Raw genomic sequence first — 7,664 nt, forward strand, 5'->3', positions numbered from 1 at the left:
GAACAGTTAGGGTTTAATCTCTGTGTGAATCTACCGGGTAAAACCAAAGTAAAACCAAACATTAAACAGAATGGTCTCATTCTGCAGCTACATGCTGACTCTGTGTGTGTGTGTGTGTGTGTGTGTGTGTGTGTGTGTGTGTGTGTGTGTGTGTGTGTGTGTGTGTGTGTGTGTGTGTGTGTGTGTGTGTGTGTGTGTGTGTGTCCAGAAGGCAGCCCCCGCGACACCAGCGCTCCCCGACGGGACACATTGACCTGACACCCCTGACACGTTTCACAGGGCCAGGGGGAAGACTGACACTCTGTGATGTGGCCAACGGACGCTTGGCTTAGGGTACAGAGGGATGAGGGGGAAGGGGGAACTCAAGGGGGTGCTTGCATGCGTGTGTGCGTGTGTATTTGTTTGTGTGCATGTGTGTGTGTGTGTGTGTGTGTGTTTCTTTGCGTGCGTGCTTGCGCGTGTGTGTGTGTGTATGTGTTTGTGTGTGGGTGTGTATTTGTTTGTGTGCACGTGTGTGCGTGTATGTGTATTTGTTTGTGTGCTTGTGTGTGTGTACGTGCTTGCGTGGGTGTGTGTTTGTTTGTGTGCATGCTTGTGTGTGTGTGTATTTGTTTGTGTGCTCTCTGGGCATTGAATTGTCACGATGTGTCAACTTGGTGTTTGGTTGTGTTGGAGAAGACCCCGTCAGCAGCAGATATCCCATGACCTACTCATGACCTATGACCCACGACCGCACGGAATTGACTGCCTACAGCCAGCAACATAAGTATTCTGCACATAGCGCAATTACAACTTGTCAACTACGGCACGACCAGGACTTGCTGTCTGCTACTACAACATGAATTCTACAGGAATCATGCATACTGTTATGCACCAAATCCATCAGGTAATCAGTGAGTCAAATTCCTTAAATCGGTTTTAAACAACGAGATAGGCCTACTATGTAGAATGAGGGGATTTCAGGACTTATGTTAACCCTGTTCTGCCAAAGGTGGGTGAACGTTTCCCAGCCCAATCGAATCGCAGGCGACACAAGTCACAAAACCATCATCATTTCAACGAAGAAAATTATGATTTCCTATAGGAAATCAGCCCCTTTGTGCAAACGGGGGGGCACGAACTACAGGAGCAGTCTTCTGTGGTAACGGTCCTAGGTTACCATGGCTGGACGCTGGCTTGATTGTGGTTTTATTCCGAGGTGCTGCTGCTGCTGCTGCTGCTGCTGCTGCGGAGAAGGATCTGGCAGCGAGAGGCATGACTGATGGAGGAAGCTTTCAGCGGTCTGAGCCAAGACATGACGTTTGAGATTTATGGTGGTCTATTTAAAAAAAGAAAAGAAAAAAAAGAGGGATGCTGTTGGTTATTCGCAGAACCCAGTCGCTCTTATACCCACTTTGGGCGAAGCGAGGTCTGGTCGGAGGGACACTATGTGCACGGAGAGGAACTGCGGGCTGCTTTATTTCAATATTGAGGCGGTAACGTGCACGTTGCACAAGCCAGGGTTAATTGGACATCGCAGGCTATCGCCTCGGTCTTCCATGGCGAGGCCGGTCATGAGTTCGCATTCTTTAAACCCAGATTGACAATGTACCAACATGTGAGTAGGGCTGGCTATACCGCGTTTAATCATCTGCAGGTTTGCACGCAAACGCGGGTCGAGGCTACGCAGTCACAGAAAGCGAATGAAACCTCACTGGGAAAAGTGCATAGTAAAGTAATGTAGATGAAGGATGAGTGCATACCGGTTATCGATCTCAACGCAAACTGCTCTTGTTGTCACACATCGTTGTAAATACAATTAGAGCCAAAAAAGAGGCTTTGAGGCTTACCTCCCGAACGTGCAGGAAACAGGTGCTAACGTTGACCAAAATCCCTTCAGACGCCAGCCTCCATCCCCCCCGATTAGAAGCTTTCTGGTTTAATTTATGCAGCGGTTGCTTTTAAGATCACTGCACATTCACAATGTATCCCTTGTGCACGCATCGCCCACACTGCATCCCGGTCCACTGTACAGTGTAGCGACGTGCAGAACACTGAGCAGCCTCCACCGCCACTTGGATGGATGCGATGATCTTTCTTCCCATATTTCCTGGGCAGCAGCAGCAGCAGCAGCAGCAGCAGCAGCGATGTTTAGGGGTGCCTCTCGGTAGACATCAGCTCCGACAGTGGGGTGCACAGTGTGTTTCTCGTCTCTCCAGTGCACTGCGCGACGCGCCTGCTGCCAAAATGACTGGCTGCTGGCTGCAAAGAAAACCACACGCGATTCCTTTCAACGCGCGCGTCAATCGACTCAGTTATTCAGTTATTCATTTACCCCAGACTCCGGCGCAACTCTGTATTCCTGAATATTTTATTAATATTTACTTTTGTCTAGCTGGGGCGTTTCACCAGAGACAAGGGGACTGTATCCCTGTCGCCACGCATACAGCAAATCATAAATCACTTTTAAGAAGAAGGAGGAGGAGAAGGGGAGGAATAAACGCGGCAGGGCACTGCGGTAGGTAGGGCTAAAAAGATCCATTCAGAAACCACAGGATTCACATTCATATCAGAGGTAGCTGCAAAAGAAGAGAACCCCATGGCGCCGAGGATGGAGTTCCTACACGTCCTCCAACAACACGTTGAAGTTGTAAAGTAGCCCTTTGGGAAACTTACCAAGAATAGAATAGAATACAATACAACTTTAATGTCCACCAAAGTGGACATTTGTCTTTGGCTCACCAGACATTAGACAGATAAACATACAGACATATTATCTCAGACATATAATGACAATTTCATGATAAAAGAAAAGAAAATAATACATGCGTATATGCAAGAATGACACTGTAGCATATACATATATATACTGTGTGTGTGTGCGTGTGTGCGTGCGTGTGTGTGTGTGTATGCAGCAGAATAGCCTCTCATAGACAGTGAGGAATGATTCAGTTTTTGAGGAACATTTAGCAGCAGCAGTAGCAGTGAATCGTCATCCTAGTACAGATACCCCCCCCCCCCCCCCCCCACAGGCCCTCCTCGTGTGAGCAGCTGTTCAGGTCGATGTGCAGGAGGCAGGTGCACACACACACACACACACACACACACAACTTCCAATCCTGTCCCCATGCCAGGCTGACCCACATGCTTCTATGCTTCCTTGTTTGTTCTCTTCTCTCCCTGTTGAGTCTATAGGCGGCACACACACACACACACACACACACACACATAAACACACTGGCACACCCACAAACATGTAAATAAAAACACACATACACAAACATACATTACACACCCTCCCCCCCACACACACACACTCACATACACACACACACACACACACACACACTCTCCTTCCCCCCACTCCCCCCACACACACACACACACCTCCTCACACATACACACACACTCTCTCCTTCCCCCCACCCCCCCCCCCCCACACACACACACACACACCTCCTCACACACACACACACACTCTCTCCTTCCCCCCACCCCCCCCCCCCCCACACACACACACACACACCTCCTCACACACACACACACACAACTATCTATGATGTATATCCCACTCCCAACCTTCAGCACCCTACCGTAAAACGTTCCTCTTCAAAGTGTGCGCTACTCCTGAGCTCCCTGACCGTCCGTCTTCCCTGTCTGCAGTCCTGTCCACCACCCCACACCCCTGATCCATGTTGTGTTTATGTACTGTATATACTGTATATGTTATAGCCTGTGTGTGTGTGTGTGTGTGTGTATATGGATCATCATATATGAGATAGTATAACACCCTTCTTACGCACTTGGTGTATGTTTGTGCGTCCTGGCACCTAATGTACACACTTATTGTATGTTGCGCTTCTTTGCACTTAAAAATAGTACTTAGCGTCGTGTGACATCTTATCTTAGCTGTCTTTGTTGTGTACAGTGAATGGGTTAACCTAGCAGTTGTTAGGGTTTGGCACTTGGTTCTATGAACGTTGTATGAATGTTGTTTCTCTTTCTTCTGACAAATTTACTAAGTCACTGAGGATAAAAGCTTCTGCGAAATGCCCTGAATGTAAATTTACAACTATATGTATATATTCATTTGTGTTTATATAACAATAATACAATTATAATAAGTTTCATTTACATAGTGCCTTTCTCAAACCCAAGGTTGCTTAACATAATGGAAAGGAAAATACAACAACAATATGTTTGTAGCCTATGTGTGTGTGTCTGTATATATAAATGTGTATGTACACAAAAAATATTTTTGCTTATCTGGCATATAGTTAGTGTCTTTGTGTCTTTAATAAAATGTGTTACTATTATCAAAGTCAAAACAATATGTAGGGAGTAGGATAACATAATAAACAACAACATTTAAACACACCTTCAGCGGTGTCAGTGATCAGTTCCCACTTAATAAACATCTCGTACATGACGATCCATAGGAAGTCATCACTGGGCTGGGATCAATGCTCTCCCTCTATAGGGTTAGACAATGAACGACAACACATAATCAATCAGCAGCCTGCTCACTCATACAGCCGCTGCTGTTGTTTGCTGTTGTTCCTGGTAACCATTTGGCGCGTGCTCTGGCCTGCACCATGTAACGGCGTCAGCCGCTATGGCGGACGGTGGGTTAGAGATGCTTTATGGGCTGTGCTCAATGGCCTCACAGTTCCACCGGAGTGCTCCCCTCTGTGCACTTCTGTTGGAGCCCTTCCATCGCTGTTGTTCCTTTAATGGCTCAACCGCAGGTTATCAAGCCATGGCTAATGCATCTCACCTTGATGGATCGCGCAGTGTTACACGGGGGGGGAGGGCGGGGGGGGCGGGTCTTGTCAGGTGTTAATAAAGCACTTTTACATGGCCGACTTCAATCGCTCTCCTAATGCTCATCCACCATCAATAATTCCCTGATGCGTCCCCCTGTATCGTTCCTGAGCTGACAGAGCGATCCTCCAGCTGAAGGGTTCACTTGTTTATTATCTTAACGAAGCGAATGACATTACCCAGCAGGTTGGACGAGCTGCATTTTATTAGGTCCCTGCTTTGCATCGCAAGCAATGCCAGCAGCGGCACCGCCATACAGCAGCATGTTTCTGTCAACGAATGTGTGCATAAATGCACACATTCGAATCATGCATAACGTTTATCTGCAGTCATCTCCCTTCCCTGTGGCACTGACACAGAATGCGTAGTGCTTGGCATGTATCGTATGCATATATGTATGTATGTATGCATGTATGTATGAAGAGCAGAGATAACGCCCTTGTTTAGATATGCATAATGTACACAGTGTGCTGTTTGTTTTACATTTATATGTGTTGGTGGATATGAGACAACAGCAACAAGACTCTTCCATTAAACATCAAACACACACGCAATCACAGATATACAAACACACACACACACACACACACACACACACAAAAACACATGCACACACACACACACACACACACATATACATACACACACATACACACACACACACACACACACACACACACACATACACACATACAATTACACACACACACATACATACATACATACATACATACATACATACATACATACATACATACATACATACATACACACACACAAATACAAACACACACTCACACACACAAACAAACATAGAACACACACACAGTGACACAGTGACAGAAATACAAAGATGATACAGGTCATAAATAATAGAAGACACAAACAAATGGAATAACTTGTCAGTACGTATCTAGAACACACACAAACACATGGCCATAGCGACACAAACACACGCACACACACACACACACACACACACACACACACACACACACACAAGTCCTCATACACGCACACACACACACACACACACACACACACACACACACAGTGTGTGTCAGTGCATCCAGCTCATCGTGTGCCTCTTGACTCCAGCGTATGGTAGCAGCTCTGCCACTAACACACACTGAATGAGCAAATAACCTGAGTCCCCCTCCCCCCCACCACCTCCACCATCGCCCCATCTTCATAATTCCACTCTGGCGCGGAGGGAAGACAATCTTGATGTGCAATTACATTGGGCCCGATAAGATAAGCACCTCACAATTAACTTAATGTGTCTCCCAGTCACTGGAAGTCCTCATATCCGCTGACCCTGCCAGTTAAGCCTCACTGAGGGGACCTGCGTTTCATATTCCCATTTCAACGCTGTCATTGTTTACTTCTTCTTTCTCTTCCTGCCTCGACGCGTCTGGGTTATTGCCCCCATACCCCTCTGGCGCACAACAGTTCCAACACAAGGGGGCGTAGGCTCCCAAGTTAGTCTCTCTCCCCCTGCTGCCCCTACTCCGAAAGCGGTAGCTCTAGAGCAGGAAGGGGGTAAATGTTCTACTTCTATTGGCTCCGACCTTGGGAGGCAACTACACTTAAATTTACATTCCAAGAAGGAACGGCTTATTGGATTATTGGCAAGGAAACGTGTAGTATACAGCATACACAAATGCATTAGGGAGCTCCATGTGACGGCAGAGCAGGAGCATGACAATGAGCTTGCCAGGGGGGTCCGAATCAAAGGATTCCTTCTCCCTGCTTTGGCCTTAGTAGAAAACAGATGTGATCGATTTAAAACAAGATATGAGTGTACATGTGCATGATAATCATACATGCATCCTATCGTCCCAATAACCCCAATGGTATTGCATGCAGAATAAGTACCACCACTAGTACTACTACTACTAATACTACTACTACTACTTTTACTAATACTACTACTACTACTACTGCTGCTGTTAATACCTACAACTACCACTTCTACTACTATCCTACTGTTGTTACTACTGCTACACTACTACTACTTTTACTACTAGCCTACTACTACTACTCAGGCATAATACTACCTATACTGCTGCTGCTGCTGCTGCTACTACTACTACTACTATTACTACTACTACCATTACTACTAAAATTAAAACAATACTACTATCATTATTATTTGTAGTAGTAGTATAGTATAATTGTTAGCATAACTATTGTCAATTGATAGATAGTTAGCAGCAGCAGACAGCAGTAATATAAATGGTCGGTAGCAATTTTAATAGGCAACACATTTTGCATATTAAACCGTTCTATTTATAGTGGCCGACCTGTACACAGGATACACCATGTCATATAGAAGATGAGTAATCAGCAGCAACATTCACACCCCGCTGATTGCATTGGCGTGCATCCTCACCAGAGCCGTTTAGTTAATTGCTAAAAGCCAATACACCCTGAACCATTCAGAGACAGACAGGCGCACACCGCTCCAGGGGTACACAGAAGAAAAGCGCAACCTCTCTCCCACACACACACACACACACACACACACACACACACACACACACACACACACACACACACACACACACACAAACACCTGTCCGTCTGTCTGCAGGAAGGTGGCTGTGGTCACGCCCCCTCCAGGGAATGAACCTCTTGCGCATGAGAAAGTAATGCATTAAAAAAAAGTAGTACTTTTGCAACAGCGCGATTTAATTGGGTTGAAGGAGTCTGGGATGTAAACGAGCAGCGTGCATGGCCCCTCCCATCCACCTGATAGGGGAGTATTTACAGCTCCCAGCCACTTCACTGTTTGCAGGAGCGCTACTCCTCACTAGGCTATGACACTCAGCTGGACCATGCAATAGGACCTCGGGGTT

Source organism: Micromesistius poutassou, assembly GCF_964030765.1.
Source record: "Micromesistius poutassou genome assembly, chromosome: 16".
NCBI classification, from domain to species: domain Eukaryota; kingdom Metazoa; phylum Chordata; class Actinopteri; order Gadiformes; family Gadidae; genus Micromesistius; species Micromesistius poutassou.